Source organism: Scomber japonicus, chromosome 2 (genome assembly GCF_027409825.1).
Source record: "Scomber japonicus isolate fScoJap1 chromosome 2, fScoJap1.pri, whole genome shotgun sequence".
NCBI lineage: Eukaryota > Metazoa > Chordata > Actinopteri > Scombriformes > Scombridae > Scomber > Scomber japonicus.
Genome location: NC_070579.1, coordinates 41,774,761 through 41,802,537, shown reverse-complemented (window position 1 = coordinate 41,802,537; position 27,777 = coordinate 41,774,761). Strand labels below are relative to the sequence as shown.

The 27,777-nt window shown below is 49.4% G+C and overlaps 43 non-coding genes across 43 annotated transcripts; all 43 read right to left on the bottom strand.

Moving 5' to 3' along the window:
- Positions 1-5,263: 5,263 nt before the first annotated feature.
- On the bottom strand, positions 5,264-5,382 carry LOC128383741 (5S ribosomal RNA). Its single transcript, XR_008323960.1, has one exon. It is a non-coding gene; the product is annotated as a 5S ribosomal RNA (ribosomal RNA).
- A 413-nt stretch (positions 5,383-5,795) lies between these two features.
- On the bottom strand, positions 5,796-5,914 carry LOC128383734 (5S ribosomal RNA). Its single transcript, XR_008323955.1, has one exon. It is a non-coding gene; the product is annotated as a 5S ribosomal RNA (ribosomal RNA).
- A 413-nt stretch (positions 5,915-6,327) lies between these two features.
- On the bottom strand, positions 6,328-6,446 carry LOC128383728 (5S ribosomal RNA). Its single transcript, XR_008323954.1, has one exon. It is a non-coding gene; the product is annotated as a 5S ribosomal RNA (ribosomal RNA).
- A 413-nt stretch (positions 6,447-6,859) lies between these two features.
- On the bottom strand, positions 6,860-6,978 carry LOC128383720 (5S ribosomal RNA). The gene has a single exon (XR_008323950.1). It is a non-coding gene; the product is annotated as a 5S ribosomal RNA (ribosomal RNA).
- A 413-nt stretch (positions 6,979-7,391) lies between these two features.
- On the bottom strand, positions 7,392-7,510 carry LOC128383713 (5S ribosomal RNA). The gene has a single exon (XR_008323949.1). It is a non-coding gene; the product is annotated as a 5S ribosomal RNA (ribosomal RNA).
- A 413-nt stretch (positions 7,511-7,923) lies between these two features.
- LOC128383705 (5S ribosomal RNA) lies at positions 7,924-8,042 on the bottom strand. The gene has a single exon (XR_008323948.1). It is a non-coding gene; the product is annotated as a 5S ribosomal RNA (ribosomal RNA).
- Positions 8,043-8,455: 413 nt separating this feature from the next.
- On the bottom strand, positions 8,456-8,574 carry LOC128383701 (5S ribosomal RNA). The gene has a single exon (XR_008323947.1). It is a non-coding gene; the product is annotated as a 5S ribosomal RNA (ribosomal RNA).
- Positions 8,575-8,987: 413 nt separating this feature from the next.
- Positions 8,988-9,106, bottom strand: LOC128383700 (5S ribosomal RNA). Its single transcript, XR_008323946.1, has one exon. It is a non-coding gene; the product is annotated as a 5S ribosomal RNA (ribosomal RNA).
- A 413-nt stretch (positions 9,107-9,519) lies between these two features.
- Positions 9,520-9,638, bottom strand: LOC128383693 (5S ribosomal RNA). The gene has a single exon (XR_008323945.1). It is a non-coding gene; the product is annotated as a 5S ribosomal RNA (ribosomal RNA).
- A 413-nt stretch (positions 9,639-10,051) lies between these two features.
- LOC128383677 (5S ribosomal RNA) lies at positions 10,052-10,170 on the bottom strand. The gene has a single exon (XR_008323943.1). It is a non-coding gene; the product is annotated as a 5S ribosomal RNA (ribosomal RNA).
- A 413-nt stretch (positions 10,171-10,583) lies between these two features.
- Positions 10,584-10,702, bottom strand: LOC128383669 (5S ribosomal RNA). Its single transcript, XR_008323942.1, has one exon. It is a non-coding gene; the product is annotated as a 5S ribosomal RNA (ribosomal RNA).
- A 413-nt stretch (positions 10,703-11,115) lies between these two features.
- LOC128383661 (5S ribosomal RNA) lies at positions 11,116-11,234 on the bottom strand. Its single transcript, XR_008323941.1, has one exon. It is a non-coding gene; the product is annotated as a 5S ribosomal RNA (ribosomal RNA).
- Positions 11,235-11,647: 413 nt separating this feature from the next.
- On the bottom strand, positions 11,648-11,766 carry LOC128383654 (5S ribosomal RNA). The gene has a single exon (XR_008323940.1). It is a non-coding gene; the product is annotated as a 5S ribosomal RNA (ribosomal RNA).
- Positions 11,767-12,179: 413 nt separating this feature from the next.
- On the bottom strand, positions 12,180-12,298 carry LOC128383646 (5S ribosomal RNA). The gene has a single exon (XR_008323939.1). It is a non-coding gene; the product is annotated as a 5S ribosomal RNA (ribosomal RNA).
- Positions 12,299-12,711: 413 nt separating this feature from the next.
- Positions 12,712-12,830, bottom strand: LOC128383638 (5S ribosomal RNA). Its single transcript, XR_008323938.1, has one exon. It is a non-coding gene; the product is annotated as a 5S ribosomal RNA (ribosomal RNA).
- Positions 12,831-13,243: 413 nt separating this feature from the next.
- Positions 13,244-13,362, bottom strand: LOC128383631 (5S ribosomal RNA). Its single transcript, XR_008323937.1, has one exon. It is a non-coding gene; the product is annotated as a 5S ribosomal RNA (ribosomal RNA).
- A 413-nt stretch (positions 13,363-13,775) lies between these two features.
- Positions 13,776-13,894, bottom strand: LOC128383624 (5S ribosomal RNA). Its single transcript, XR_008323936.1, has one exon. It is a non-coding gene; the product is annotated as a 5S ribosomal RNA (ribosomal RNA).
- Positions 13,895-14,307: 413 nt separating this feature from the next.
- LOC128383617 (5S ribosomal RNA) lies at positions 14,308-14,426 on the bottom strand. The gene has a single exon (XR_008323935.1). It is a non-coding gene; the product is annotated as a 5S ribosomal RNA (ribosomal RNA).
- Positions 14,427-14,839: 413 nt separating this feature from the next.
- LOC128353836 (5S ribosomal RNA) lies at positions 14,840-14,958 on the bottom strand. The gene has a single exon (XR_008320921.1). It is a non-coding gene; the product is annotated as a 5S ribosomal RNA (ribosomal RNA).
- Positions 14,959-15,371: 413 nt separating this feature from the next.
- Positions 15,372-15,490, bottom strand: LOC128353521 (5S ribosomal RNA). The gene has a single exon (XR_008320887.1). It is a non-coding gene; the product is annotated as a 5S ribosomal RNA (ribosomal RNA).
- A 413-nt stretch (positions 15,491-15,903) lies between these two features.
- On the bottom strand, positions 15,904-16,022 carry LOC128383610 (5S ribosomal RNA). Its single transcript, XR_008323934.1, has one exon. It is a non-coding gene; the product is annotated as a 5S ribosomal RNA (ribosomal RNA).
- Positions 16,023-16,435: 413 nt separating this feature from the next.
- On the bottom strand, positions 16,436-16,554 carry LOC128383596 (5S ribosomal RNA). Its single transcript, XR_008323932.1, has one exon. It is a non-coding gene; the product is annotated as a 5S ribosomal RNA (ribosomal RNA).
- Positions 16,555-16,967: 413 nt separating this feature from the next.
- Positions 16,968-17,086, bottom strand: LOC128383590 (5S ribosomal RNA). Its single transcript, XR_008323931.1, has one exon. It is a non-coding gene; the product is annotated as a 5S ribosomal RNA (ribosomal RNA).
- A 413-nt stretch (positions 17,087-17,499) lies between these two features.
- On the bottom strand, positions 17,500-17,618 carry LOC128383582 (5S ribosomal RNA). The gene has a single exon (XR_008323930.1). It is a non-coding gene; the product is annotated as a 5S ribosomal RNA (ribosomal RNA).
- A 413-nt stretch (positions 17,619-18,031) lies between these two features.
- LOC128383573 (5S ribosomal RNA) lies at positions 18,032-18,150 on the bottom strand. Its single transcript, XR_008323929.1, has one exon. It is a non-coding gene; the product is annotated as a 5S ribosomal RNA (ribosomal RNA).
- Positions 18,151-18,563: 413 nt separating this feature from the next.
- On the bottom strand, positions 18,564-18,682 carry LOC128383566 (5S ribosomal RNA). The gene has a single exon (XR_008323928.1). It is a non-coding gene; the product is annotated as a 5S ribosomal RNA (ribosomal RNA).
- Positions 18,683-19,095: 413 nt separating this feature from the next.
- LOC128383559 (5S ribosomal RNA) lies at positions 19,096-19,214 on the bottom strand. Its single transcript, XR_008323927.1, has one exon. It is a non-coding gene; the product is annotated as a 5S ribosomal RNA (ribosomal RNA).
- A 413-nt stretch (positions 19,215-19,627) lies between these two features.
- On the bottom strand, positions 19,628-19,746 carry LOC128383551 (5S ribosomal RNA). The gene has a single exon (XR_008323926.1). It is a non-coding gene; the product is annotated as a 5S ribosomal RNA (ribosomal RNA).
- A 413-nt stretch (positions 19,747-20,159) lies between these two features.
- On the bottom strand, positions 20,160-20,278 carry LOC128353858 (5S ribosomal RNA). The gene has a single exon (XR_008320923.1). It is a non-coding gene; the product is annotated as a 5S ribosomal RNA (ribosomal RNA).
- Positions 20,279-20,691: 413 nt separating this feature from the next.
- Positions 20,692-20,810, bottom strand: LOC128383544 (5S ribosomal RNA). The gene has a single exon (XR_008323925.1). It is a non-coding gene; the product is annotated as a 5S ribosomal RNA (ribosomal RNA).
- A 413-nt stretch (positions 20,811-21,223) lies between these two features.
- On the bottom strand, positions 21,224-21,342 carry LOC128383536 (5S ribosomal RNA). Its single transcript, XR_008323924.1, has one exon. It is a non-coding gene; the product is annotated as a 5S ribosomal RNA (ribosomal RNA).
- A 413-nt stretch (positions 21,343-21,755) lies between these two features.
- LOC128383528 (5S ribosomal RNA) lies at positions 21,756-21,874 on the bottom strand. The gene has a single exon (XR_008323923.1). It is a non-coding gene; the product is annotated as a 5S ribosomal RNA (ribosomal RNA).
- A 413-nt stretch (positions 21,875-22,287) lies between these two features.
- Positions 22,288-22,406, bottom strand: LOC128383514 (5S ribosomal RNA). The gene has a single exon (XR_008323921.1). It is a non-coding gene; the product is annotated as a 5S ribosomal RNA (ribosomal RNA).
- Positions 22,407-22,819: 413 nt separating this feature from the next.
- Positions 22,820-22,938, bottom strand: LOC128383460 (5S ribosomal RNA). Its single transcript, XR_008323914.1, has one exon. It is a non-coding gene; the product is annotated as a 5S ribosomal RNA (ribosomal RNA).
- A 413-nt stretch (positions 22,939-23,351) lies between these two features.
- LOC128383388 (5S ribosomal RNA) lies at positions 23,352-23,470 on the bottom strand. The gene has a single exon (XR_008323903.1). It is a non-coding gene; the product is annotated as a 5S ribosomal RNA (ribosomal RNA).
- A 413-nt stretch (positions 23,471-23,883) lies between these two features.
- On the bottom strand, positions 23,884-24,002 carry LOC128383323 (5S ribosomal RNA). The gene has a single exon (XR_008323890.1). It is a non-coding gene; the product is annotated as a 5S ribosomal RNA (ribosomal RNA).
- A 413-nt stretch (positions 24,003-24,415) lies between these two features.
- On the bottom strand, positions 24,416-24,534 carry LOC128383241 (5S ribosomal RNA). Its single transcript, XR_008323875.1, has one exon. It is a non-coding gene; the product is annotated as a 5S ribosomal RNA (ribosomal RNA).
- Positions 24,535-24,947: 413 nt separating this feature from the next.
- LOC128383120 (5S ribosomal RNA) lies at positions 24,948-25,066 on the bottom strand. Its single transcript, XR_008323864.1, has one exon. It is a non-coding gene; the product is annotated as a 5S ribosomal RNA (ribosomal RNA).
- Positions 25,067-25,479: 413 nt separating this feature from the next.
- Positions 25,480-25,598, bottom strand: LOC128382999 (5S ribosomal RNA). The gene has a single exon (XR_008323863.1). It is a non-coding gene; the product is annotated as a 5S ribosomal RNA (ribosomal RNA).
- A 413-nt stretch (positions 25,599-26,011) lies between these two features.
- LOC128382878 (5S ribosomal RNA) lies at positions 26,012-26,130 on the bottom strand. Its single transcript, XR_008323811.1, has one exon. It is a non-coding gene; the product is annotated as a 5S ribosomal RNA (ribosomal RNA).
- A 413-nt stretch (positions 26,131-26,543) lies between these two features.
- LOC128382799 (5S ribosomal RNA) lies at positions 26,544-26,662 on the bottom strand. The gene has a single exon (XR_008323808.1). It is a non-coding gene; the product is annotated as a 5S ribosomal RNA (ribosomal RNA).
- A 413-nt stretch (positions 26,663-27,075) lies between these two features.
- Positions 27,076-27,194, bottom strand: LOC128382720 (5S ribosomal RNA). Its single transcript, XR_008323800.1, has one exon. It is a non-coding gene; the product is annotated as a 5S ribosomal RNA (ribosomal RNA).
- Positions 27,195-27,607: 413 nt separating this feature from the next.
- On the bottom strand, positions 27,608-27,726 carry LOC128382649 (5S ribosomal RNA). The gene has a single exon (XR_008323785.1). It is a non-coding gene; the product is annotated as a 5S ribosomal RNA (ribosomal RNA).
- Between the last annotated feature and the right edge of the window lie 51 nt (positions 27,727-27,777).

Below are 27,777 nucleotides of genomic sequence, written 5' to 3'. Positions count from 1 at the left end.
TCAAACCAGCAGCCCGCATAGGACCGCTGGTTAGAACCCTCCCCCCGCACAAAAAAAATGGACTGTCAAGGAAAGGTAACTGCAGCACATGCTCTTTATTCCTGCACTTGGGCCAGAGGTGGGGCAGAATTTTGCCCCATGCCTCTAGTACCTCCTGGTAGAAGCCAGGTAGGCGGCTCCTGGCTTTTCCGGGGAGGAGGGCGCACAGGTTGTACGCGTCTCTCTCCCCGTACTCAGCCAGATAGCTCGCCATCCAGTCCTCCCAGGGGTACTGCCGGTCCGAATCAAGAAAATTCTTAACAATTTTGATCCTAAGTGCATCTCTTTTGGCACCGATGTCAATTAGTCCTAAACCCCCCTCCCTTTTTTTAGCAATTAACACTCTGTGAGCAATCGAATTTCCCTTTCCCCTCCAGAGGAAGGAGGAGATTGCTGCTGTCAGCGCTTTTAGAGCCCATTGCGGCAGCTCACAGGTTCCCAAAATGTGGTTAATTTTTGACAGTATCAAAGCATTAACTACAATTACCTTTCCTTTCAGTGTTAACCCTCTTGCTCGCCATAAATTTAGACTACTCTGCACTTTCCCTATCATTTCCCTCCACCCTCTGTCCCTAGCCTCACTCTCATTCTCTCCTATATATACACCCAGTATTTTCCTACACCCCGTGTTTTCCCCAAATCCCCATTTATTTACATAGTCTTCCACCTTTCCAATTATACCTATCTCCGATTTAGTTATGTTTATTTTTGCTCCTGATGCCATGCTGTAAGTTTTGAAGTGTTCCATGATTTTGTCTATGCCTTTCCCTGATTTGATTGTTATTGTAATGTCATCCGCGTATTGTGTTATTTTGATAGAACTGTTTGTGGGTGTTTTTATTCCTACTATTTCCTTGTCTTTAATTATTGCTTGAGCTAGCGGTTCTGCCACTATGCTGTATAATAGCGCTGATAATGGGCAACCTTGCCTCACTGATCTTTTTATTGGGAAACTGTCTGTTATTGTACCATTGCATTTTATTACACTTTTTGCATTATTGTAAAGAAGCTGTATCCAATTTATAAAACCTTGCCCATAACCTAATTCTGCTAAAACCTTGAATAAAAACTGGTGTTCCACTCTATCGAAAGCTTTTTCTAAATCTATTGTTAACAGAAGGCCCCCCTGTACTGTCATCCCTCTTACTGTATCTCTTATTGTTGCAATTGAATCTTGGATGTCCCTGTTTGGTATACTGTATGCTTGATTTGGACTGATTATCTGATCTAGAGTCTGTTTTAATCTATTAGCCAATGTTTTGGAAAGTATCTTGTAATCTGTGTTTAGCAGGCTTATTGGTCTATAGTTGGATATTTCGTTTCTGTCACCTTTGTTCTTGTATATTACTGTTATCATGCCTGTGGTGAATGATTTGGGTGTTTCTTGTTGTTTTTGCATTGTATGGTAGAGGTCGAGTAACAGGGGGGCCATCTGTTCACTAAATTTGATATAGAAGTCAGCCGTTAGACCGTCACTCCCAGGACTTTTATTTTTGTTTAAGTTTTTGATTGCATATTCAATTTCTTCCTTTGTTAATTTGCTGTCACACCACACTTTATCCTCCATATCTATCTTTTTATCTAAGTAGGTTAATATTTCTTCAGTTTTCTCTATATCACTTCCCTCCTCCTTAAATAAGTTTGTATAATAGTCTTTTATAATTTCTAGTATTTTTATCTTGTCTTTATGGATGTTGTTATCTTGATCTTTAAGTTCTTCTATTACAGTTTTGTTCTGTTTTTGTTTTTCCAACCCCAAAAAAAACGCAGTGCACCTTTCACCCTCCACCAAATTTTGGAACCTGCACCTTATTGCTGCTCCTTTACATTTTTTCTTTTCTATGCTGTGTAATTGGTTTTTGTAACATTCGTACATTTCACAGCTTCTATTTTTTTGATTATCTAATAATATGACTTCTTCTTCTAGCTGCTTTCTAATATTCTGTTCTTCTTGTTTTTCTTTCCATCTTTTCTCTTTGCTATAATTAATACTCACTTTTTTAATTCTTTCTTTTATATTATCCCATCTTTCTATATAATTATTATCTATTTGCATTTCTGTTTTTGCATAACTAAGTACTTTTTTGATTTTTTTAATATATACCGGGTCTGTTAGGAGGCTGGAGTTAAGGCACCAGGTGCCTCCTCCCTTGATCCCTCCTTTAGCACCCAGTTGGCAAATGACAGTGGCATGATCGCTCCAGGAATTGTAACTGTAATGTATGTTGTTAATTAGCTTCACTGTGTCAGCTGCAGCCAAACACAGGTCAATTCTAGACTGTCTGAGTTTCCCTTTGACCACCTGTCTCCTTGAGAATTCTCTTTTAAATTTGTTTTGTATCCTCCATATATCTATTAAGTTGTGACTATCCATTAAATCATAAAGAGCTGTTCTACTTATGTCATTTTTATATACATTATTTATTGAAATATCTGATTTAGTTAATACTGTATTAAAATCACCTATTATTATAGTTCTATTGTTTACCCATCTTCCTAATTTGTTAAACAAACCCTTCCTTTCCTTCTCACAGTTATCGGCATATAGGTTAATTAGTCTATACGTTCTATTATTTACTTCGATATCTATAATTAATATTCTACCTTTATCGTCTTTATAAATTACTTTACTGTTCTTTACGTTATTACTATTTATTAGGGTTGCTATACCGCAGGATTTATTAGTGCCGTTATTATAATATATTTCCCCTTTATATATTTTAGTTGCTGCCTCAAGGCTGCTTTTATCCCACCTCGTCTCTTGGAGGCAGAGGATGTCGCAGCTCGGACTGGACAGTATCGCATTCATCCTGTCACAAGTGCGGAGCCCGTTGACATTGAGAGAGTGCAGCAACAACATGATTAATGGAAAAGAAAGGATTGTTACAAATTACGCTTAATCATCATTTTCCCTTATCTTTTTTCCTTCTTTTACTGATCGATGATTTATTAGAGGTGTGCTGCTTCCTAAGATTTTTAATGGTGGTGAAGTCCATCTCGGAGTCACTGTCTGATCTGCCCAAACGGCGGAGGACCATGGTGGTTGCCGAGGCCGGCTCTCTGGGGGGTGCGGCTGCCACAGGCTGCAGGTCACTCGGGGTTTCCCCCACTTCCATTGAGTCTGAGGCTTGAGATGGCTCTGGCCTCTCCACGAGCCCATTGCCGCCTCTGCCCCTTACTCCCTGGTGTAGGCCTGAGTCTATGCTCAGACCATCCATGCTTGAGCCAATTTCCACATTTAGGCTCTGTGCAGCATTATTAGGACTCAGTGCCCCCCCCTGAGAGAGAGCCTCTCTGCCAGCTCCGTCCGTGGTGCCGCTGCCCCCCACTCCGGCCTCCTCTCCTTCCTCCTCCTCCTCACTCATGTCCTCCGCTTCACTATAAAGCCCCTCCGATCCGGACTCCACCACCACTTCAGATTCACTATAATTGCAATTGCATTCATTCACTGGGTTCCAGCACACCTCACATTTTTTAGACTTTTTCTGTTGGTTGCTGCACTCCCTAGCATAATGCCCCTGTACTCCACACTTGTGACAGGAAAAATCAGGACAATCCCTCAGGATGTGCCCCGGCTGGAGACACATCCTGCAAACCTTCGCTTGCCTGTCATGGATGACTCTAAAATATTCTGGTCCCATAGCTGTTTCAAAACGTGCCGAGTATGGCAGTGATTGTACTTTCTCAGTGAATTTTACTTTAAGGAAACGTGTACCGTCTGCTATCTGAGTGCCCGGCCACATCCGCCTCCTAATGGCGGATGCAGCCGAGACACCCCACCCTTCTAATTTTTGTAATATTTCTTCATCTGTTATATAAGCTGGCAGATTTAAAAAAGACACCATCAACTCATCATTACATAAATCTTTTACAAAAATATTACAGTTGCCTATTTTAAATCCATCTAGGAGCCGCTCCTTCCCCTTGACATGAGACATCGTGATTTCATAACTCCTGGTACCGGTCGCTCTACACGCTATAAGCCCCCCACACAGAGCTCTGATCGCTCGCATTAGTTCAAGGACTGGAACCTCCTCATTCCCAGTAACCTCCAAACTCACCGTCAGCTCTCTGTTGTATGCTTTCCTGGCCTCCTCTTTCGCTGTCTCCTGTTGCTGCTCTCTCTCTCCAGCTGTTCCCGTCGCTCTCTCTCCCTCTTTTTCCGCTCCGGCGCTCGCTGCTCGCTCGCCCCCCGACATGCCTTTCTCCTTCTCTGCCGCCGCTCCTGGAGCTCCTTTTCTCTCGGGCCTTCTCAGGCCTTCTCTCCCAGCCTCCCTCGATGTAACTCCAGCCCCAGGAGCTCTCGGGCCGGTCCCGTTCCGCGGCACACGGCCGGTATCCTTCGCTTGCTGCGCTCTCTCTCCTCTCTCTCCCGCCAACATGACGGAGGCAGCCACTTCCGCGTTTTCTTTCCTGTTTCTTTCAATATTCCTCCTCTTACTCCTTTGCTCTTTATTTTTAACAAGCTCCCATTCATTCCCTTCCTCTCCCATTTCTGCTTGCTTTATATTAAGTCCGTGATCCGATTTCGTAGCCGTTTTTTCCGTCGCCGTGTTCGTTGCCATGTTATTATCCATACATAAAGAAATAAAGAAAAACTCTCCCCCGAACAGTAAAAACTGCCGGGGGGAAAAAGTCCACACACAAAACTAACTTAGGATGCACGGAAAATAATAGGATAATAAAGGAAAAGAAAGAAAACATATGAAATAAATCCAAACAGAGGTCCGCGATCCTCTATGCTCCAACTGGTTTGCTTCTGGCTGCCTCCACTGCGCGCGCATACGTGTTCAGGGGGTGTGGCCGTAAGCGACGAAACAGGCCGCAGAAAGCCCATTTAAACATGCTGTGACACCGCTGACAGTTGCTCACACCAGCTGAGTGGCGGATAATGGTGTCTCAGCCATCAAACACATGCTATCCTTTAACAGTACTTTGATAGGAATAGTTGTTTTTTTTCTGCGGAGAAACACACAGCTGGAAGGACTGCAACCTTGTTTCTCAGGCCATTTGTGTACATGCGGGATGATTGCAGGCTTTTTACAGGCTGTAACAGTGAGAACTGGAACCCTAAAAACTACTTGGAAAGTGAGGCGTCTCAGTGCCACCTCTCTGGCGTGCATTCAGACACAGCTGGAATGATTGCAGCTTTTGTTCCTCAAAGCCCTGTGTGCGGTGATGGAGCAACAGCGCCCTCCTTTGGTGACAGCTGAGAGGGAAAAAAAGCTTACAGCACCTGGTATTCCCAGGCGGTCTCCCATCCAAGTACTAACCAGGCCCGACCCTGCTTAGCTTCCGAGATCAGACGAGATCGGGCGCGTTCAGGGTGGTATGGCCGTAAGCGACGAAACAGGCCGCAGAAAGCCCATTTAAACATGCTGTGACACCGCTGACAGTTGCTCACACCAGCTGAGTGGCGGATAATGGTGTCTCAGCCATCAAACACATGCTATCCTTTAACAGTACTTTGATAGGAATAGTTGTTTTTTTTCTGCGGAGAAACACACAGCTGGAAGGACTGCAACCTTGTTTCTCAGGCCATTTGTGTACATGCGGGATGATTGCAGGCTTTTTACAGGCTGTAACAGTGAGAACTGGAACCCTAAAAACTACTTGGAAAGTGAGGCGTCTCAGTGCCACCTCTCTGGCGTGCATTCAGACACAGCTGGAATGATTGCAGCTTTTGTTCCTCAAAGCCCTGTGTGCGGTGATGGAGCAACAGCGCCCTCCTTTGGTGACAGCTGAGAGGGAAAAAAAGCTTACAGCACCTGGTATTCCCAGGCGGTCTCCCATCCAAGTACTAACCAGGCCCGACCCTGCTTAGCTTCCGAGATCAGACGAGATCGGGCGCGTTCAGGGTGGTATGGCCGTAAGCGACGAAACAGGCCGCAGAAAGCCCATTTAAACATGCTGTGACACCGCTGACAGTTGCTCACACCAGCTGAGTGGCGGATAATGGTGTCTCAGCCATCAAACACATGCTATCCTTTAACAGTACTTTGATAGGAATAGTTGTTTTTTTTCTGCGGAGAAACACACAGCTGGAAGGACTGCAACCTTGTTTCTCAGGCCATTTGTGTACATGCGGGATGATTGCAGGCTTTTTACAGGCTGTAACAGTGAGAACTGGAACCCTAAAAACTACTTGGAAAGTGAGGCGTCTCAGTGCCACCTCTCTGGCGTGCATTCAGACACAGCTGGAATGATTGCAGCTTTTGTTCCTCAAAGCCCTGTGTGCGGTGATGGAGCAACAGCGCCCTCCTTTGGTGACAGCTGAGAGGGAAAAAAAGCTTACAGCACCTGGTATTCCCAGGCGGTCTCCCATCCAAGTACTAACCAGGCCCGACCCTGCTTAGCTTCCGAGATCAGACGAGATCGGGCGCGTTCAGGGTGGTATGGCCGTAAGCGACGAAACAGGCCGCAGAAAGCCCATTTAAACATGCTGTGACACCGCTGACAGTTGCTCACACCAGCTGAGTGGCGGATAATGGTGTCTCAGCCATCAAACACATGCTATCCTTTAACAGTACTTTGATAGGAATAGTTGTTTTTTTTCTGCGGAGAAACACACAGCTGGAAGGACTGCAACCTTGTTTCTCAGGCCATTTGTGTACATGCGGGATGATTGCAGGCTTTTTACAGGCTGTAACAGTGAGAACTGGAACCCTAAAAACTACTTGGAAAGTGAGGCGTCTCAGTGCCACCTCTCTGGCGTGCATTCAGACACAGCTGGAATGATTGCAGCTTTTGTTCCTCAAAGCCCTGTGTGCGGTGATGGAGCAACAGCGCCCTCCTTTGGTGACAGCTGAGAGGGAAAAAAAGCTTACAGCACCTGGTATTCCCAGGCGGTCTCCCATCCAAGTACTAACCAGGCCCGACCCTGCTTAGCTTCCGAGATCAGACGAGATCGGGCGCGTTCAGGGTGGTATGGCCGTAAGCGACGAAACAGGCCGCAGAAAGCCCATTTAAACATGCTGTGACACCGCTGACAGTTGCTCACACCAGCTGAGTGGCGGATAATGGTGTCTCAGCCATCAAACACATGCTATCCTTTAACAGTACTTTGATAGGAATAGTTGCTTTTTTTCTGCGGAGAAACACACAGCTGGAAGGACTGCAACCTTGTTTCTCAGGCCATTTGTGTACATGCGGGATGATTGCAGGCTTTTTACAGGCTGTAACAGTGAGAACTGGAACCCTAAAAACTACTTGGAAAGTGAGGCGTCTCAGTGCCACCTCTCTGGCGTGCATTCAGACACAGCTGGAATGATTGCAGCTTTTGTTCCTCAAAGCCCTGTGTGCGGTGATGGAGCAACAGCGCCCTCCTTTGGTGACAGCTGAGAGGGAAAAAAAGCTTACAGCACCTGGTATTCCCAGGCGGTCTCCCATCCAAGTACTAACCAGGCCCGACCCTGCTTAGCTTCCGAGATCAGACGAGATCGGGCGCGTTCAGGGTGGTATGGCCGTAAGCGACGAAACAGGCCGCAGAAAGCCCATTTAAACATGCTGTGACACCGCTGACAGTTGCTCACACCAGCTGAGTGGCGGATAATGGTGTCTCAGCCATCAAACACATGCTATCCTTTAACAGTACTTTGATAGGAATAGTTGCTTTTTTTCTGCGGAGAAACACACAGCTGGAAGGACTGCAACCTTGTTTCTCAGGCCATTTGTGTACATGCGGGATGATTGCAGGCTTTTTACAGGCTGTAACAGTGAGAACTGGAACCCTAAAAACTACTTGGAAAGTGAGGCGTCTCAGTGCCACCTCTCTGGCGTGCATTCAGACACAGCTGGAATGATTGCAGCTTTTGTTCCTCAAAGCCCTGTGTGCGGTGATGGAGCAACAGCGCCCTCCTTTGGTGACAGCTGAGAGGGAAAAAAAGCTTACAGCACCTGGTATTCCCAGGCGGTCTCCCATCCAAGTACTAACCAGGCCCGACCCTGCTTAGCTTCCGAGATCAGACGAGATCGGGCGCGTTCAGGGTGGTATGGCCGTAAGCGACGAAACAGGCCGCAGAAAGCCCATTTAAACATGCTGTGACACCGCTGACAGTTGCTCACACCAGCTGAGTGGCGGATAATGGTGTCTCAGCCATCAAACACATGCTATCCTTTAACAGTACTTTGATAGGAATAGTTGTTTTTTTTCTGCGGAGAAACACACAGCTGGAAGGACTGCAACCTTGTTTCTCAGGCCATTTGTGTACATGCGGGATGATTGCAGGCTTTTTACAGGCTGTAACAGTGAGAACTGGAACCCTAAAAACTACTTGGAAAGTGAGGCGTCTCAGTGCCACCTCTCTGGCGTGCATTCAGACACAGCTGGAATGATTGCAGCTTTTGTTCCTCAAAGCCCTGTGTGCGGTGATGGAGCAACAGCGCCCTCCTTTGGTGACAGCTGAGAGGGAAAAAAAGCTTACAGCACCTGGTATTCCCAGGCGGTCTCCCATCCAAGTACTAACCAGGCCCGACCCTGCTTAGCTTCCGAGATCAGACGAGATCGGGCGCGTTCAGGGTGGTATGGCCGTAAGCGACGAAACAGGCCGCAGAAAGCCCATTTAAACATGCTGTGACACCGCTGACAGTTGCTCACACCAGCTGAGTGGCGGATAATGGTGTCTCAGCCATCAAACACATGCTATCCTTTAACAGTACTTTGATAGGAATAGTTGTTTTTTTTCTGCGGAGAAACACACAGCTGGAAGGACTGCAACCTTGTTTCTCAGGCCATTTGTGTACATGCGGGATGATTGCAGGCTTTTTACAGGCTGTAACAGTGAGAACTGGAACCCTAAAAACTACTTGGAAAGTGAGGCGTCTCAGTGCCACCTCTCTGGCGTGCATTCAGACACAGCTGGAATGATTGCAGCTTTTGTTCCTCAAAGCCCTGTGTGCGGTGATGGAGCAACAGCGCCCTCCTTTGGTGACAGCTGAGAGGGAAAAAAAGCTTACAGCACCTGGTATTCCCAGGCGGTCTCCCATCCAAGTACTAACCAGGCCCGACCCTGCTTAGCTTCCGAGATCAGACGAGATCGGGCGCGTTCAGGGTGGTATGGCCGTAAGCGACGAAACAGGCCGCAGAAAGCCCATTTAAACATGCTGTGACACCGCTGACAGTTGCTCACACCAGCTGAGTGGCGGATAATGGTGTCTCAGCCATCAAACACATGCTATCCTTTAACAGTACTTTGATAGGAATAGTTGTTTTTTTTCTGCGGAGAAACACACAGCTGGAAGGACTGCAACCTTGTTTCTCAGGCCATTTGTGTACATGCGGGATGATTGCAGGCTTTTTACAGGCTGTAACAGTGAGAACTGGAACCCTAAAAACTACTTGGAAAGTGAGGCGTCTCAGTGCCACCTCTCTGGCGTGCATTCAGACACAGCTGGAATGATTGCAGCTTTTGTTCCTCAAAGCCCTGTGTGCGGTGATGGAGCAACAGCGCCCTCCTTTGGTGACAGCTGAGAGGGAAAAAAAGCTTACAGCACCTGGTATTCCCAGGCGGTCTCCCATCCAAGTACTAACCAGGCCCGACCCTGCTTAGCTTCCGAGATCAGACGAGATCGGGCGCGTTCAGGGTGGTATGGCCGTAAGCGACGAAACAGGCCGCAGAAAGCCCATTTAAACATGCTGTGACACCGCTGACAGTTGCTCACACCAGCTGAGTGGCGGATAATGGTGTCTCAGCCATCAAACACATGCTATCCTTTAACAGTACTTTGATAGGAATAGTTGTTTTTTTTCTGCGGAGAAACACACAGCTGGAAGGACTGCAACCTTGTTTCTCAGGCCATTTGTGTACATGCGGGATGATTGCAGGCTTTTTACAGGCTGTAACAGTGAGAACTGGAACCCTAAAAACTACTTGGAAAGTGAGGCGTCTCAGTGCCACCTCTCTGGCGTGCATTCAGACACAGCTGGAATGATTGCAGCTTTTGTTCCTCAAAGCCCTGTGTGCGGTGATGGAGCAACAGCGCCCTCCTTTGGTGACAGCTGAGAGGGAAAAAAAGCTTACAGCACCTGGTATTCCCAGGCGGTCTCCCATCCAAGTACTAACCAGGCCCGACCCTGCTTAGCTTCCGAGATCAGACGAGATCGGGCGCGTTCAGGGTGGTATGGCCGTAAGCGACGAAACAGGCCGCAGAAAGCCCATTTAAACATGCTGTGACACCGCTGACAGTTGCTCACACCAGCTGAGTGGCGGATAATGGTGTCTCAGCCATCAAACACATGCTATCCTTTAACAGTACTTTGATAGGAATAGTTGCTTTTTTTCTGCGGAGAAACACACAGCTGGAAGGACTGCAACCTTGTTTCTCAGGCCATTTGTGTACATGCGGGATGATTGCAGGCTTTTTACAGGCTGTAACAGTGAGAACTGGAACCCTAAAAACTACTTGGAAAGTGAGGCGTCTCAGTGCCACCTCTCTGGCGTGCATTCAGACACAGCTGGAATGATTGCAGCTTTTGTTCCTCAAAGCCCTGTGTGCGGTGATGGAGCAACAGCGCCCTCCTTTGGTGACAGCTGAGAGGGAAAAAAAGCTTACAGCACCTGGTATTCCCAGGCGGTCTCCCATCCAAGTACTAACCAGGCCCGACCCTGCTTAGCTTCCGAGATCAGACGAGATCGGGCGCGTTCAGGGTGGTATGGCCGTAAGCGACGAAACAGGCCGCAGAAAGCCCATTTAAACATGCTGTGACACCGCTGACAGTTGCTCACACCAGCTGAGTGGCGGATAATGGTGTCTCAGCCATCAAACACATGCTATCCTTTAACAGTACTTTGATAGGAATAGTTGTTTTTTTTCTGCGGAGAAACACACAGCTGGAAGGACTGCAACCTTGTTTCTCAGGCCATTTGTGTACATGCGGGATGATTGCAGGCTTTTTACAGGCTGTAACAGTGAGAACTGGAACCCTAAAAACTACTTGGAAAGTGAGGCGTCTCAGTGCCACCTCTCTGGCGTGCATTCAGACACAGCTGGAATGATTGCAGCTTTTGTTCCTCAAAGCCCTGTGTGCGGTGATGGAGCAACAGCGCCCTCCTTTGGTGACAGCTGAGAGGGAAAAAAAGCTTACAGCACCTGGTATTCCCAGGCGGTCTCCCATCCAAGTACTAACCAGGCCCGACCCTGCTTAGCTTCCGAGATCAGACGAGATCGGGCGCGTTCAGGGTGGTATGGCCGTAAGCGACGAAACAGGCCGCAGAAAGCCCATTTAAACATGCTGTGACACCGCTGACAGTTGCTCACACCAGCTGAGTGGCGGATAATGGTGTCTCAGCCATCAAACACATGCTATCCTTTAACAGTACTTTGATAGGAATAGTTGCTTTTTTTCTGCGGAGAAACACACAGCTGGAAGGACTGCAACCTTGTTTCTCAGGCCATTTGTGTACATGCGGGATGATTGCAGGCTTTTTACAGGCTGTAACAGTGAGAACTGGAACCCTAAAAACTACTTGGAAAGTGAGGCGTCTCAGTGCCACCTCTCTGGCGTGCATTCAGACACAGCTGGAATGATTGCAGCTTTTGTTCCTCAAAGCCCTGTGTGCGGTGATGGAGCAACAGCGCCCTCCTTTGGTGACAGCTGAGAGGGAAAAAAAGCTTACAGCACCTGGTATTCCCAGGCGGTCTCCCATCCAAGTACTAACCAGGCCCGACCCTGCTTAGCTTCCGAGATCAGACGAGATCGGGCGCGTTCAGGGTGGTATGGCCGTAAGCGACGAAACAGGCCGCAGAAAGCCCATTTAAACATGCTGTGACACCGCTGACAGTTGCTCACACCAGCTGAGTGGCGGATAATGGTGTCTCAGCCATCAAACACATGCTATCCTTTAACAGTACTTTGATAGGAATAGTTGCTTTTTTTCTGCGGAGAAACACACAGCTGGAAGGACTGCAACCTTGTTTCTCAGGCCATTTGTGTACATGCGGGATGATTGCAGGCTTTTTACAGGCTGTAACAGTGAGAACTGGAACCCTAAAAACTACTTGGAAAGTGAGGCGTCTCAGTGCCACCTCTCTGGCGTGCATTCAGACACAGCTGGAATGATTGCAGCTTTTGTTCCTCAAAGCCCTGTGTGCGGTGATGGAGCAACAGCGCCCTCCTTTGGTGACAGCTGAGAGGGAAAAAAAGCTTACAGCACCTGGTATTCCCAGGCGGTCTCCCATCCAAGTACTAACCAGGCCCGACCCTGCTTAGCTTCCGAGATCAGACGAGATCGGGCGCGTTCAGGGTGGTATGGCCGTAAGCGACGAAACAGGCCGCAGAAAGCCCATTTAAACATGCTGTGACACCGCTGACAGTTGCTCACACCAGCTGAGTGGCGGATAATGGTGTCTCAGCCATCAAACACATGCTATCCTTTAACAGTACTTTGATAGGAATAGTTGCTTTTTTTCTGCGGAGAAACACACAGCTGGAAGGACTGCAACCTTGTTTCTCAGGCCATTTGTGTACATGCGGGATGATTGCAGGCTTTTTACAGGCTGTAACAGTGAGAACTGGAACCCTAAAAACTACTTGGAAAGTGAGGCGTCTCAGTGCCACCTCTCTGGCGTGCATTCAGACACAGCTGGAATGATTGCAGCTTTTGTTCCTCAAAGCCCTGTGTGCGGTGATGGAGCAACAGCGCCCTCCTTTGGTGACAGCTGAGAGGGAAAAAAAGCTTACAGCACCTGGTATTCCCAGGCGGTCTCCCATCCAAGTACTAACCAGGCCCGACCCTGCTTAGCTTCCGAGATCAGACGAGATCGGGCGCGTTCAGGGTGGTATGGCCGTAAGCGACGAAACAGGCCGCAGAAAGCCCATTTAAACATGCTGTGACACCGCTGACAGTTGCTCACACCAGCTGAGTGGCGGATAATGGTGTCTCAGCCATCAAACACATGCTATCCTTTAACAGTACTTTGATAGGAATAGTTGTTTTTTTTCTGCGGAGAAACACACAGCTGGAAGGACTGCAACCTTGTTTCTCAGGCCATTTGTGTACATGCGGGATGATTGCAGGCTTTTTACAGGCTGTAACAGTGAGAACTGGAACCCTAAAAACTACTTGGAAAGTGAGGCGTCTCAGTGCCACCTCTCTGGCGTGCATTCAGACACAGCTGGAATGATTGCAGCTTTTGTTCCTCAAAGCCCTGTGTGCGGTGATGGAGCAACAGCGCCCTCCTTTGGTGACAGCTGAGAGGGAAAAAAAGCTTACAGCACCTGGTATTCCCAGGCGGTCTCCCATCCAAGTACTAACCAGGCCCGACCCTGCTTAGCTTCCGAGATCAGACGAGATCGGGCGCGTTCAGGGTGGTATGGCCGTAAGCGACGAAACAGGCCGCAGAAAGCCCATTTAAACATGCTGTGACACCGCTGACAGTTGCTCACACCAGCTGAGTGGCGGATAATGGTGTCTCAGCCATCAAACACATGCTATCCTTTAACAGTACTTTGATAGGAATAGTTGTTTTTTTTCTGCGGAGAAACACACAGCTGGAAGGACTGCAACCTTGTTTCTCAGGCCATTTGTGTACATGCGGGATGATTGCAGGCTTTTTACAGGCTGTAACAGTGAGAACTGGAACCCTAAAAACTACTTGGAAAGTGAGGCGTCTCAGTGCCACCTCTCTGGCGTGCATTCAGACACAGCTGGAATGATTGCAGCTTTTGTTCCTCAAAGCCCTGTGTGCGGTGATGGAGCAACAGCGCCCTCCTTTGGTGACAGCTGAGAGGGAAAAAAAGCTTACAGCACCTGGTATTCCCAGGCGGTCTCCCATCCAAGTACTAACCAGGCCCGACCCTGCTTAGCTTCCGAGATCAGACGAGATCGGGCGCGTTCAGGGTGGTATGGCCGTAAGCGACGAAACAGGCCGCAGAAAGCCCATTTAAACATGCTGTGACACCGCTGACAGTTGCTCACACCAGCTGAGTGGCGGATAATGGTGTCTCAGCCATCAAACACATGCTATCCTTTAACAGTACTTTGATAGGAATAGTTGTTTTTTTTCTGCGGAGAAACACACAGCTGGAAGGACTGCAACCTTGTTTCTCAGGCCATTTGTGTACATGCGGGATGATTGCAGGCTTTTTACAGGCTGTAACAGTGAGAACTGGAACCCTAAAAACTACTTGGAAAGTGAGGCGTCTCAGTGCCACCTCTCTGGCGTGCATTCAGACACAGCTGGAATGATTGCAGCTTTTGTTCCTCAAAGCCCTGTGTGCGGTGATGGAGCAACAGCGCCCTCCTTTGGTGACAGCTGAGAGGGAAAAAAAGCTTACAGCACCTGGTATTCCCAGGCGGTCTCCCATCCAAGTACTAACCAGGCCCGACCCTGCTTAGCTTCCGAGATCAGACGAGATCGGGCGCGTTCAGGGTGGTATGGCCGTAAGCGACGAAACAGGCCGCAGAAAGCCCATTTAAACATGCTGTGACACCGCTGACAGTTGCTCACACCAGCTGAGTGGCGGATAATGGTGTCTCAGCCATCAAACACATGCTATCCTTTAACAGTACTTTGATAGGAATAGTTGTTTTTTTTCTGCGGAGAAACACACAGCTGGAAGGACTGCAACCTTGTTTCTCAGGCCATTTGTGTACATGCGGGATGATTGCAGGCTTTTTACAGGCTGTAACAGTGAGAACTGGAACCCTAAAAACTACTTGGAAAGTGAGGCGTCTCAGTGCCACCTCTCTGGCGTGCATTCAGACACAGCTGGAATGATTGCAGCTTTTGTTCCTCAAAGCCCTGTGTGCGGTGATGGAGCAACAGCGCCCTCCTTTGGTGACAGCTGAGAGGGAAAAAAAGCTTACAGCACCTGGTATTCCCAGGCGGTCTCCCATCCAAGTACTAACCAGGCCCGACCCTGCTTAGCTTCCGAGATCAGACGAGATCGGGCGCGTTCAGTGTGGTATGGCCGTAAGCGACGAAACAGGCCGCAGAAAGCCCATTTAAACATGCTGTGACACCGCTGACAGTTGCTCACACCAGCTGAGTGGCGGATAATGGTGTCTCAGCCATCAAACACATGCTATCCTTTAACAGTACTTTGATAGGAATAGTTGTTTTTTTTCTGCGGAGAAACACACAGCTGGAAGGACTGCAACCTTGTTTCTCAGGCCATTTGTGTACATGCGGGATGATTGCAGGCTTTTTACAGGCTGTAACAGTGAGAACTGGAACCCTAAAAACTACTTGGAAAGTGAGGCGTCTCAGTGCCACCTCTCTGGCGTGCATTCAGACACAGCTGGAATGATTGCAGCTTTTGTTCCTCAAAGCCCTGTGTGCGGTGATGGAGCAACAGCGCCCTCCTTTGGTGACAGCTGAGAGGGAAAAAAAGCTTACAGCACCTGGTATTCCCAGGCGGTCTCCCATCCAAGTACTAACCAGGCCCGACCCTGCTTAGCTTCCGAGATCAGACGAGATCAGGCGCGTTCAGGGTGGTATGGCCGTAAGCGACGAAACAGGCCGCAGAAAGCCCATTTAAACATGCTGTGACACCGCTGACAGTTGCTCACACCAGCTGAGTGGCGGATAATGGTGTCTCAGCCATCAAACACATGCTATCCTTTAACAGTACTTTGATAGGAATAGTTGCTTTTTTTCTGCGGAGAAACACACAGCTGGAAGGACTGCAACCTTGTTTCTCAGGCCATTTGTGTACATGCGGGATGATTGCAGGCTTTTTACAGGCTGTAACAGTGAGAACTGGAACCCTAAAAACTACTTGGAAAGTGAGGCGTCTCAGTGCCACCTCTCTGGCGTGCATTCAGACACAGCTGGAATGATTGCAGCTTTTGTTCCTCAAAGCCCTGTGTGCGGTGATGGAGCAACAGCGCCCTCCTTTGGTGACAGCTGAGAGGGAAAAAAAGCTTACAGCACCTGGTATTCCCAGGCGGTCTCCCATCCAAGTACTAACCAGGCCCGACCCTGCTTAGCTTCCGAGATCAGACGAGATCGGGCGCGTTCAGGGTGGTATGGCCGTAAGCGACGAAACAGGCCGCAGAAAGCCCATTTAAACATGCTGTGACACCGCTGACAGTTGCTCACACCAGCTGAGTGGCGGATAATGGTGTCTCAGCCATCAAACACATGCTATCCTTTAACAGTACTTTGATAGGAATAGTTGCTTTTTTTCTGCGGAGAAACACACAGCTGGAAGGACTGCAACCTTGTTTCTCAGGCCATTTGTGTACATGCGGGATGATTGCAGGCTTTTTACAGGCTGTAACAGTGAGAACTGGAACCCTAAAAACTACTTGGAAAGTGAGGCGTCTCAGTGCCACCTCTCTGGCGTGCATTCAGACACAGCTGGAATGATTGCAGCTTTTGTTCCTCAAAGCCCTGTGTGCGGTGATGGAGCAACAGCGCCCTCCTTTGGTGACAGCTGAGAGGGAAAAAAAGCTTACAGCACCTGGTATTCCCAGGCGGTCTCCCATCCAAGTACTAACCAGGCCCGACCCTGCTTAGCTTCCGAGATCAGACGAGATCGGGCGCGTTCAGGGTGGTATGGCCGTAAGCGACGAAACAGGCCGCAGAAAGCCCATTTAAACATGCTGTGACACCGCTGACAGTTGCTCACACCAGCTGAGTGGCGGATAATGGTGTCTCAGCCATCAAACACATGCTATCCTTTAACAGTACTTTGATAGGAATAGTTGTTTTTTTTCTGCGGAGAAACACACAGCTGGAAGGACTGCAACCTTGTTTCTCAGGCCATTTGTGTACATGCGGGATGATTGCAGGCTTTTTACAGGCTGTAACAGTGAGAACTGGAACCCTAAAAACTACTTGGAAAGTGAGGCGTCTCAGTGCCACCTCTCTGGCGTGCATTCAGACACAGCTGGAATGATTGCAGCTTTTGTTCCTCAAAGCCCTGTGTGCGGTGATGGAGCAACAGCGCCCTCCTTTGGTGACAGCTGAGAGGGAAAAAAAGCTTACAGCACCTGGTATTCCCAGGCGGTCTCCCATCCAAGTACTAACCAGGCCCGACCCTGCTTAGCTTCCGAGATCAGACGAGATCGGGCGCGTTCAGGGTGGTATGGCCGTAAGCGACGAAACAGGCCGCAGAAAGCCCATTTAAACATGCTGTGACACCGCTGACAGTTGCTCACACCAGCTGAGTGGCGGATAATGGTGTCTCAGCCATCAAACACATGCTATCCTTTAACAGTACTTTGATAGGAATAGTTGCTTTTTTTCTGCGGAGAAACACACAGCTGGAAGGACTGCAACCTTGTTTCTCAGGCCATTTGTGTACATGCGGGATGATTGCAGGCTTTTTACAGGCTGTAACAGTGAGAACTGGAACCCTAAAAACTACTTGGAAAGTGAGGCGTCTCAGTGCCACCTCTCTGGCGTGCATTCAGACACAGCTGGAATGATTGCAGCTTTTGTTCCTCAAAGCCCTGTGTGCGGTGATGGAGCAACAGCGCCCTCCTTTGGTGACAGCTGAGAGGGAAAAAAAGCTTACAGCACCTGGTATTCCCAGGCGGTCTCCCATCCAAGTACTAACCAGGCCCGACCCTGCTTAGCTTCCGAGATCAGACGAGATCGGGCGCGTTCAGGGTGGTATGGCCGTAAGCGACGAAACAGGCCGCAGAAAGCCCATTTAAACATGCTGTGACACCGCTGACAGTTGCTCACACCAGCTGAGTGGCGGATAATGGTGTCTCAGCCATCAAACACATGCTATCCTTTAACAGTACTTTGATAGGAATAGTTGTTTTTTTTCTGCGGAGAAACACACAGCTGGAAGGACTGCAACCTTGTTTCTCAGGCCATTTGTGTACATGCGGGATGATTGCAGGCTTTTTACAGGCTGTAACAGTGAGAACTGGAACCCTAAAAACTACTTGGAAAGTGAGGCGTCTCAGTGCCACCTCTCTGGCGTGCATTCAGACACAGCTGGAATGATTGCAGCTTTTGTTCCTCAAAGCCCTGTGTGCGGTGATGGAGCAACAGCGCCCTCCTTTGGTGACAGCTGAGAGGGAAAAAAAGCTTACAGCACCTGGTATTCCCAGGCGGTCTCCCATCCAAGTACTAACCAGGCCCGACCCTGCTTAGCTTCCGAGATCAGACGAGATCGGGCGCGTTCAGGGTGGTATGGCCGTAAGCGACGAAACAGGCCGCAGAAAGCCCATTTAAACATGCTGTGACACCGCTGACAGTTGCTCACACCAGCTGAGTGGCGGATAATGGTGTCTCAGCCATCAAACACATGCTATCCTTTAACAGTACTTTGATAGGAATAGTTGCTTTTTTTCTGCGGAGAAACACACAGCTGGAAGGACTGCAACCTTGTTTCTCAGGCCATTTGTGTACATGCGGGATGATTGCAGGCTTTTTACAGGCTGTAACAGTGAGAACTGGAACCCTAAAAACTACTTGGAAAGTGAGGCGTCTCAGTGCCACCTCTCTGGCGTGCATTCAGACACAGCTGGAATGATTGCAGCTTTTGTTCCTCAAAGCCCTGTGTGCGGTGATGGAGCAACAGCGCCCTCCTTTGGTGACAGCTGAGAGGGAAAAAAAGCTTACAGCACCTGGTATTCCCAGGCGGTCTCCCATCCAAGTACTAACCAGGCCCGACCCTGCTTAGCTTCCGAGATCAGACGAGATCGGGCGCGTTCAGGGTGGTATGGCCGTAAGCGACGAAACAGGCCGCAGAAAGCCCATTTAAACATGCTGTGACACCGCTGACAGTTGCTCACACCAGCTGAGTGGCGGATAATGGTGTCTCAGCCATCAAACACATGCTATCCTTTAACAGTACTTTGATAGGAATAGTTGTTTTTTTTCTGCGGAGAAACACACAGCTGGAAGGACTGCAACCTTGTTTCTCAGGCCATTTGTGTACATGCGGGATGATTGCAGGCTTTTTACAGGCTGTAACAGTGAGAACTGGAACCCTAAAAACTACTTGGAAAGTGAGGCGTCTCAGTGCCACCTCTCTGGCGTGCATTCAGACACAGCTGGAATGATTGCAGCTTTTGTTCCTCAAAGCCCTGTGTGCGGTGATGGAGCAACAGCGCCCTCCTTTGGTGACAGCTGAGAGGGAAAAAAAGCTTACAGCACCTGGTATTCCCAGGCGGTCTCCCATCCAAGTACTAACCAGGCCCGACCCTGCTTAGCTTCCGAGATCAGACGAGATCGGGCGCGTTCAGGGTGGTATGGCCGTAAGCGACGAAACAGGCCGCAGAAAGCCCATTTAAACATGCTGTGACACCGCTGACAGTTGCTCACACCAGCTGAGTGGCGGATAATGGTGTCTCAGCCATCAAACACATGCTATCCTTTAACAGTACTTTGATAGGAATAGTTGTTTTTTTTCTGCGGAGAAACACACAGCTGGAAGGACTGCAACCTTGTTTCTCAGGCCATTTGTGTACATGCGGGATGATTGCAGGCTTTTTACAGGCTGTAACAGTGAGAACTGGAACCCTAAAAACTACTTGGAAAGTGAGGCGTCTCAGTGCCACCTCTCTGGCGTGCATTCAGACACAGCTGGAATGATTGCAGCTTTTGTTCCTCAAAGCCCTGTGTGCGGTGATGGAGCAACAGCGCCCTCCTTTGGTGACAGCTGAGAGGGAAAAAAAGCTTACAGCACCTGGTATTCCCAGGCGGTCTCCCATCCAAGTACTAACCAGGCCCGACCCTGCTTAGCTTCCGAGATCAGACGAGATCGGGCGCGTTCAGGGTGGTATGGCCGTAAGCGACGAAACAGGCCGCAGAAAGCCCATTTAAACATGCTGTGACACCGCTGACAGTTGCTCACACCAGCTGAGTGGCGGATAATGGTGTCTCAGCCATCAAACACATGCTATCCTTTAACAGTACTTTGATAGGAATAGTTGCTTTTTTTCTGCGGAGAAACACACAGCTGGAAGGACTGCAACCTTGTTTCTCAGGCCATTTGTGTACATGCGGGATGATTGCAGGCTTTTTACAGGCTGTAACAGTGAGAACTGGAACCCTAAAAACTACTTGGAAAGTGAGGCGTCTCAGTGCCACCTCTCTGGCGTGCATTCAGACACAGCTGGAATGATTGCAGCTTTTGTTCCTCAAAGCCCTGTGTGCGGTGATGGAGCAACAGCGCCCTCCTTTGGTGACAGCTGAGAGGGAAAAAAAGCTTACAGCACCTGGTATTCCCAGGCGGTCTCCTATCCAAGTACTAACCAGGCCCGACCCTGCTTAGCTTCCGAGATCAGACGAGATCGGGCGCGTTCAGGGTGGTATGGCCGTAAGCGACGAAACAGGCCGCAGAAAGCCCATTTAAACATGCTGTGACACCGCTGACAGTTGCTCACACCAGCTGAGTGGCGGATAATGGTGTCTCAGCCATCAAACACATGCTATCCTTTAACAGTACTTTGATAGGAATAGTTGCTTTTTTTCTGCGGAGAAACACACAGCTGGAAGGACTGCAACCTTGTTTCTCAGGCCATTTGTGTACATGCGGGATGATTGCAGGCTTTTTACAGGCTGTAACAGTGAGAACTGGAACCCTAAAAACTACTTGGAAAGTGAGGCGTCTCAGTGCCACCTCTCTGGCGTGCATTCAGACACAGCTGGAATGATTGCAGCTTTTGTTCCTCAAAGCCCTGTGTGCGGTGATGGAGCAACAGCGCCCTCCTTTGGTGACAGCTGAGAGGGAAAAAAAGCTTACAGCACCTGGTATTCCCAGGCGGTCTCCCATCCAAGTACTAACCAGGCCCGACCCTGCTTAGCTTCCGAGATCAGACGAGATCGGGCGCGTTCAGGGTGGTATGGCCGTAAGCGACGAAACAGGCCGCAGAAAGCCCATTTAAACATGCTGTGACACCGCTGACAGTTGCTCACACCAGCTGAGTGGCGGATAATGGTGTCTCAGCCATCAAACACATGCTATCCTTTAACAGTACTTTGATAGGAATAGTTGTTTTTTTTCTGCGGAGAAACACACAGCTGGAAGGACTGCAACCTTGTTTCTCAGGCCATTTGTGTACATGCGGGATGATTGCAGGCTTTTTACAGGCTGTAACAGTGAGAACTGGAACCCTAAAAACTACTTGGAAAGTGAGGCGTCTCAGTGCCACCTCTCTGGCGTGCATTCAGACACAGCTGGAATGATTGCAGCTTTTGTTCCTCAAAGCCCTGTGTGCGGTGATGGAGCAACAGCGCCCTCCTTTGGTGACAGCTGAGAGGGAAAAAAAGCTTACAGCACCTGGTATTCCCAGGCGGTCTCCCATCCAAGTACTAACCAGGCCCGACCCTGCTTAGCTTCCGAGATCAGACGAGATCGGGCGCGTTCAGGGTGGTATGGCCGTAAGCGACGAAACAGGCCGCAGAAAGCCCATTTAAACATGCTGTGACACCGCTGACAGTTGCTCACACCAGCTGAGTGGCGGATAATGGTGTCTCAGCCATCAAACACATGCTATCCTTTAACAGTACTTTGATAGGAATAGTTGCTTTTTTTCTGCGGAGAAACACACAGCTGGAAGGACTGCAACCTTGTTTCTCAGGCCATTTGTGTACATGCGGGATGATTGCAGGCTTTTTACAGGCTGTAACAGTGAGAACTGGAACCCTAAAAACTACTTGGAAAGTGAGGCGTCTCAGTGCCACCTCTCTGGCGTGCATTCAGACACAGCTGGAATGATTGCAGCTTTTGTTCCTCAAAGCCCTGTGTGCGGTGATGGAGCAACAGCGCCCTCCTTTGGTGACAGCTGAGAGGGAAAAAAAGCTTACAGCACCTGGTATTCCCAGGCGGTCTCCCATCCAAGTACTAACCAGGCCCGACCCTGCTTAGCTTCCGAGATCAGACGAGATCGGGCGCGTTCAGGGTGGTATGGCCGTAAGCGACGAAACAGGCCGCAGAAAGCCCATTTAAACATGCTGTGACACCGCTGACAGTTGCTCACACCAGCTGAGTGGCGGATAATGGTGTCTCAGCCATCAAACACATGCTATCCTTTAACAGTACTTTGATAGGAATAGTTGTTTTTTTTCAGCGGAGAAACACACAGCTGGAAGGACTGCAACCTTGTTTCTCAGGCCATTTGTGTACATGCGGGATGATTGCAGGCTTTTTACAGGCTGTAACAGTGAGAACTGGAACCCTAAAAACTACTTGGAAAGTGAGGCGTCTCAGTGCCACCTCTCTGGCGTGCATTCAGACACAGCTGGAATGATTGCAGCTTTTGTTCCTCAAAGCCCTGTGTGCGGTGATGGAGCAACAGCGCCCTCCTTTGGTGACAGCTGAGAGGGAAAAAAAGCTTACAGCACCTGGTATTCCCAGGCGGTCTCCCATCCAAGTACTAACCAGGCCCGACCCTGCTTAGCTTCCGAGATCAGACGAGATCGGGCGCGTTCAGGGTGGTATGGCCGTAAGCGACGAAACAGGCCGCAGAAAGCCCATTTAAACATGCTGTGACACCGCTGACAGTTGCTCACACCAGCTGAGTGGCGGATAATGGTGTCTCAGCCATCAAACACATGCTATCCTTTAACAGTACTTTGATAGGAATAGTTGCTTTTTTTCTGCGGAGAAACACACAGCTGGAAGGACTGCAACCTTGTTTCTCAGGCCATTTGTGTACATGCGGGATGATTGCAGGCTTTTTACAGGCTGTAACAGTGAGAACTGGAACCCTAAAAACTACTTGGAAAGTGAGGCGTCTCAGTGCCACCTCTCTGGCGTGCATTCAGACACAGCTGGAATGATTGCAGCTTTTGTTCCTCAAAGCCCTGTGTGCGGTGATGGAGCAACAGCGCCCTCCTTTGGTGACAGCTGAGAGGGAAAAAAAGCTTACAGCACCTGGTATTCCCAGGCGGTCTCCCATCCAAGTACTAACCAGGCCCGACCCTGCTTAGCTTCCGAGATCAGACGAGATCGGGCGCGTTCAGGGTGGTATGGCCGTAAGCGACGAAACAGGCCGCAGAAAGCCCATTTAAACATGCTGTGACACCGCTGACAGTTGCTCACACCAGCTGAGTGGCGGATAATGGTGTCTCAGCCATCAAACACATGCTATCCTTTAACAGTACTTTGATAGGAATAGTTGTTTTTTTTCTGCGGAGAAACACACAGCTGGAAGGACTGCAACCTTGTTTCTCAGGCCATTTGTGTACATGCGGGATGATTGCAGGCTTTTTACAGGCTGTAACAGTGAGAACTGGAACCCTAAAAACTACTTGGAAAGTGAGGCGTCTCAGTGCCACCTCTCTGGCGTGCATTCAGACACAGCTGGAATGATTGCAGCTTTTGTTCCTCAAAGCCCTGTGTGCGGTGATGGAGCAACAGCGCCCTCCTTTGGTGACAGCTGAGAGGGAAAAAAAGCTTACAGCACCTGGTATTCCCAGGCGGTCTCCCATCCAAGTACTAACCAGGCCCGACCCTGCTTAGCTTCCGAGATCAGACGAGATCGGGCGCGTTCAGGGTGGTATGGCCGTAAGCGACGAAACAGGCCGCAGAAAGCCCATTTAAACATGCTGTGACACCGCTGACAGTTGCTCACACCAGCTGAGTGGCGGATAATGGTGTCTCAGCCATCAAACACATGCTATCCTTTAACAGTACTTTGATAGGAATAGTTGTTTTTTTTCTGCGGAGAAACACACAGCTGGAAGGACTGCAACCTTGTTTCTCAGGCCATTTGTGTACATGCGGGATGATTGCAGGCTTTTTACAGGCTGTAACAGTGAGAACTGGAACCCTAAAAACTACTTGGAAAGTGAGGCGTCTCAGTGCCACCTCTCTGGCGTGCATTCAGACACAGCTGGAATGATTGCAGCTTTTGTTCCTCAAAGCCCTGTGTGCGGTGATGGAGCAACAGCGCCCTCCTTTGGTGACAGCTGAGAGGGAAAAAAAGCTTACAGCACCTGGTATTCCCAGGCGGTCTCCCATCCAAGTACTAACCAGGCCCGACCCTGCTTAGCTTCCGAGATCAGACGAGATCGGGCGCGTTCAGGGTGGTATGGCCGTAAGCGACGAAACAGGCCGCAGAAAGCCCATTTAAACATGCTGTGACACCGCTGACAGTTGCTCACACCAGCTGAGTGGCGGATAATGGTGTCTCAGCCATCAAACACATGCTATCCTTTAACAGTACTTTGATAGGAATAGTTGTTTTTTTTCTGCGGAGAAACACACAGCTGGAAGGACTGCAACCTTGTTTCTCAGGCCATTTGTGTACATGCGGGATGATTGCAGGCTTTTTACAGGCTGTAACAGTGAGAACTGGAACCCTAAAAACTACTTGGAAAGTGAGGCGTCTCAGTGCCACCTCTCTGGCGTGCATTCAGACACAGCTGGAATGATTGCAGCTTTTGTTCCTCAAAGCCCTGTGTGCGGTGATGGAGCAACAGCGCCCTCCTTTGGTGACAGCTGAGAGGGAAAAAAAGCTTACAGCACCTGGTATTCCCAGGCGGTCTCCCATCCAAGTACTAACCAGGCCCGACCCTGCTTAGCTTCCGAGATCAGACGAGATCGGGCGCGTTCAGGGTGGTATGGCCGTAAGCGACGAAACAGGCCGCAGAAAGCCCATTTAAACATGCTGTGACACCGCTGACAGTTGCTCACACCAGCTGAGTGGCGGATAATGGTGTCTCAGCCATCAAACACATGCTATCCTTTAACAGTACTTTGATAGGAATAGTTGTTTTTTTTCTGCGGAGAAACACACAGCTGGAAGGACTGCAACCTTGTTTCTCAGGCCATTTGTGTACATGCGGGATGATTGCAGGCTTTTTACAGGCTGTAACAGTGAGAACTGGAACCCTAAAAACTACTTGGAAAGTGAGGCGTCTCAGTGCCACCTCTCTGGCGTGCATTCAGACACAGCTGGAATGATTGCAGCTTTTGTTCCTCAAAGCCCTGTGTGCGGTGATGGAGCAACAGCGCCCTCCTTTGGTGACAGCTGAGAGGGAAAAAAAGCTTACAGCACCTGGTATTCCCAGGCGGTCTCCCATCCAAGTACTAACCAGGCCCGACCCTGCTTAGCTTCCGAGATCAGACGAGATCGGGCGCGTTCAGGGTGGTATGGCCGTAAGCGACGAAACAGGCCGCAGAAAGCCCATTTAAACATGCTGTGACACCGCTGACAGTTGCTCACACCAGCTGAGTGGCGGATAATGGTGTCTCAGCCATCAAACACATGCTATCCTTTAACAGTACTTTGATAGGAATAGTTGTTTTTTTTCTGCGGAGAAACACACAGCTGGAAGGACTGCAACCTTGTTTCTCAGGCCATTTGTGTACATGCGGGATGATTGCAGGCTTTTTACAGGCTGTAACAGTGAGAACTGGAACCCTAAAAACTACTTGGAAAGTGAGGCGTCTCAGTGCCACCTCTCTGGCGTGCATTCAGACACAGCTGGAATGATTGCAGCTTTTGTTCCTCAAAGCCCTGTGTGCGGTGATGGAGCAACAGCGCCCTCCTTTGGTGACAGCTGAGAGGGAAAAAAAGCTTACAGCACCTGGTATTCCCAGGCGGTCTCCCATCCAAGTACTAACCAGGCCCGACCCTGCTTAGCTTCCGAGATCAGACGAGATCGGGCGCGTTCAGGGTGGTATGGCCGTAAGCGACGAAACAGGCCGCAGAAAGCCCATTTAAACATGCTGTGACACCGCTGACAGTTGCTCACACCAGCTGAGTGGCGGATAATGGTGTCTCAGCCATCAAACACATGCTATCCTTTAACAGTACTTTGATAGGAATAGTTGTTTTTTTTCTGCGGAGAAACACACAGCTGGAAGGACTGCAACCTTGTTTCTCAGGCCATTTGTGTACATGCGGGATGATTGCAGGCTTTTTACAGGCTGTAACAGTGAGAACTGGAACCCTAAAAACTACTTGGAAAGTGAGGCGTCTCAGTGCCACCTCTCTGGCGTGCATTCAGACACAGCTGGAATGATTGCAGCTTTTGTTCCTCAAAGCCCTGTGTGCGGTGATGGAGCAACAGCGCCCTCCTTTGGTGACAGCTGAGAGGGAAAAAAAGCTTACAGCACCTGGTATTCCCAGGCGGTCTCCCATCCAAGTACTAACCAGGCCCGACCCTGCTTAGCTTCCGAGATCAGACGAGATCGGGCGCGTTCAGGGTGGTATGGCCGTAAGCGACGAAACAGGCCGCAGAAAGCCCATTTAAACATGCTGTGACACCGCTGACAGTTGCTCACACCAGCTGAGTGGCGGATAATGGTGTCTCAGCCATCAAACACATGCTATCCTTTAACAGTACTTTGATAGGAATAGTTGTTTTTTTTCTGCGGAGAAACACACAGCTGGAAGGACTGCAACCTTGTTTCTCAGGCCATTTGTGTACATGCGGGATGATTGCAGGCTTTTTACAGGCTGTAACAGTGAGAACTGGAACCCTAAAAACTACTTGGAAAGTGAGGCGTCTCAGTGCCACCTCTCTGGCGTGCATTCAGACACAGCTGGAATGATTGCAGCTTTTGTTCCTCAAAGCCCTGTGTGCGGTGATGGAGCAACAGCGCCCTCCTTTAGTGACAGCTGAGAGGGAAAAAAAGCTTACAGCACCTGGTATTCCCAGGCGGTCTCCCATCCAAGTACTAACCAGGCCCGACCCTGCTTAGCTTCCGAGATCAGACGAGATCGGGCGCGTTCAGGGTGGTATGGCCGTAAGCGACGAAACAGGCCGCAGAAAGCCCATTTAAACATGCTGTGACACCGCTGACAGTTGCTCACACCAGCTGAGTGGCGGATAATGGTGTCTCAGCCATCAAACACATGCTATCCTTTAACAGTACTTTGATAGGAATAGTTGTTTTTTTTCTGCGGAGAAACACACAGCTGGAAGGACTGCAACCTTGTTTCTCAGGCCATTTGTGTACATGCGGGATGATTGCAGGCTTTTTACAGGCTGTAACAGTGAGAACTGGAACCCTAAAAACTACTTGGAAAGTGAGGCGTCTCAGTGCCACCTCTCTGGCGTGCATTCAGACACAGCTGGAATGATTGCAGCTTTTGTTCCTCAAAGCCCTGTGTGCGGTGATGGAGCAACAGCGCCCTCCTTTGGTGACAGCTGAGAGGGAAAAAAAGCTTACAGCACCTGGTATTCCCAGGCGGTCTCCCATCCAAGTACTAACCAGGCCCGACCCTGCTTAGCTTCCGAGATCAGACGAGATCGGGCGCGTTCAGGGTGGTATGGCCGTAAGCGATGAAACAGGCCGCAGAAAGCCCATTTAAACATGCTGTGACACCGCTGACAGTTGCTCACACCAGCTGAGTGGCGGATAATGGTGTCTCAGCCATCAAACACATGCTATCCTTTAACAGTACTTTGATAGGAATAGTTGCTTTTTTTCTGCGGAGAAACACACAGCTGGAAGGACTGCAACCTTGTTTCTCAGGCCATTTGTGTACATGCGGGATGATTGCAGGCTTTTTACAGGCTGTAACAGTGAGAACTGGAACCCTAAAAACTACTTGGAAAGTGAGGCGTCTCAGTGCCACCTCTCTGGCGTGCATTCAGACACAGCTGGAATGATTGCAGCTTTTGTTCCTCAAAGCCCTGTGTGCGGTGATGGAGCAACAGCGCCCTCCTTTGGTGACAGCTGAGAGGGAAAAAAAGCTTACAGCACCTGGTATTCCCAGGCGGTCTCCCATCCAAGTACTAACCAGGCCCGACCCTGCTTAGCTTCCGAGATCAGACGAGATCGGGCGCGTTCAGGGTGGTATGGCCGTAAGCGATGAAACAGGCCGCAGAAAGCCCATTTAAACATGCTGTGACACCGCTGAC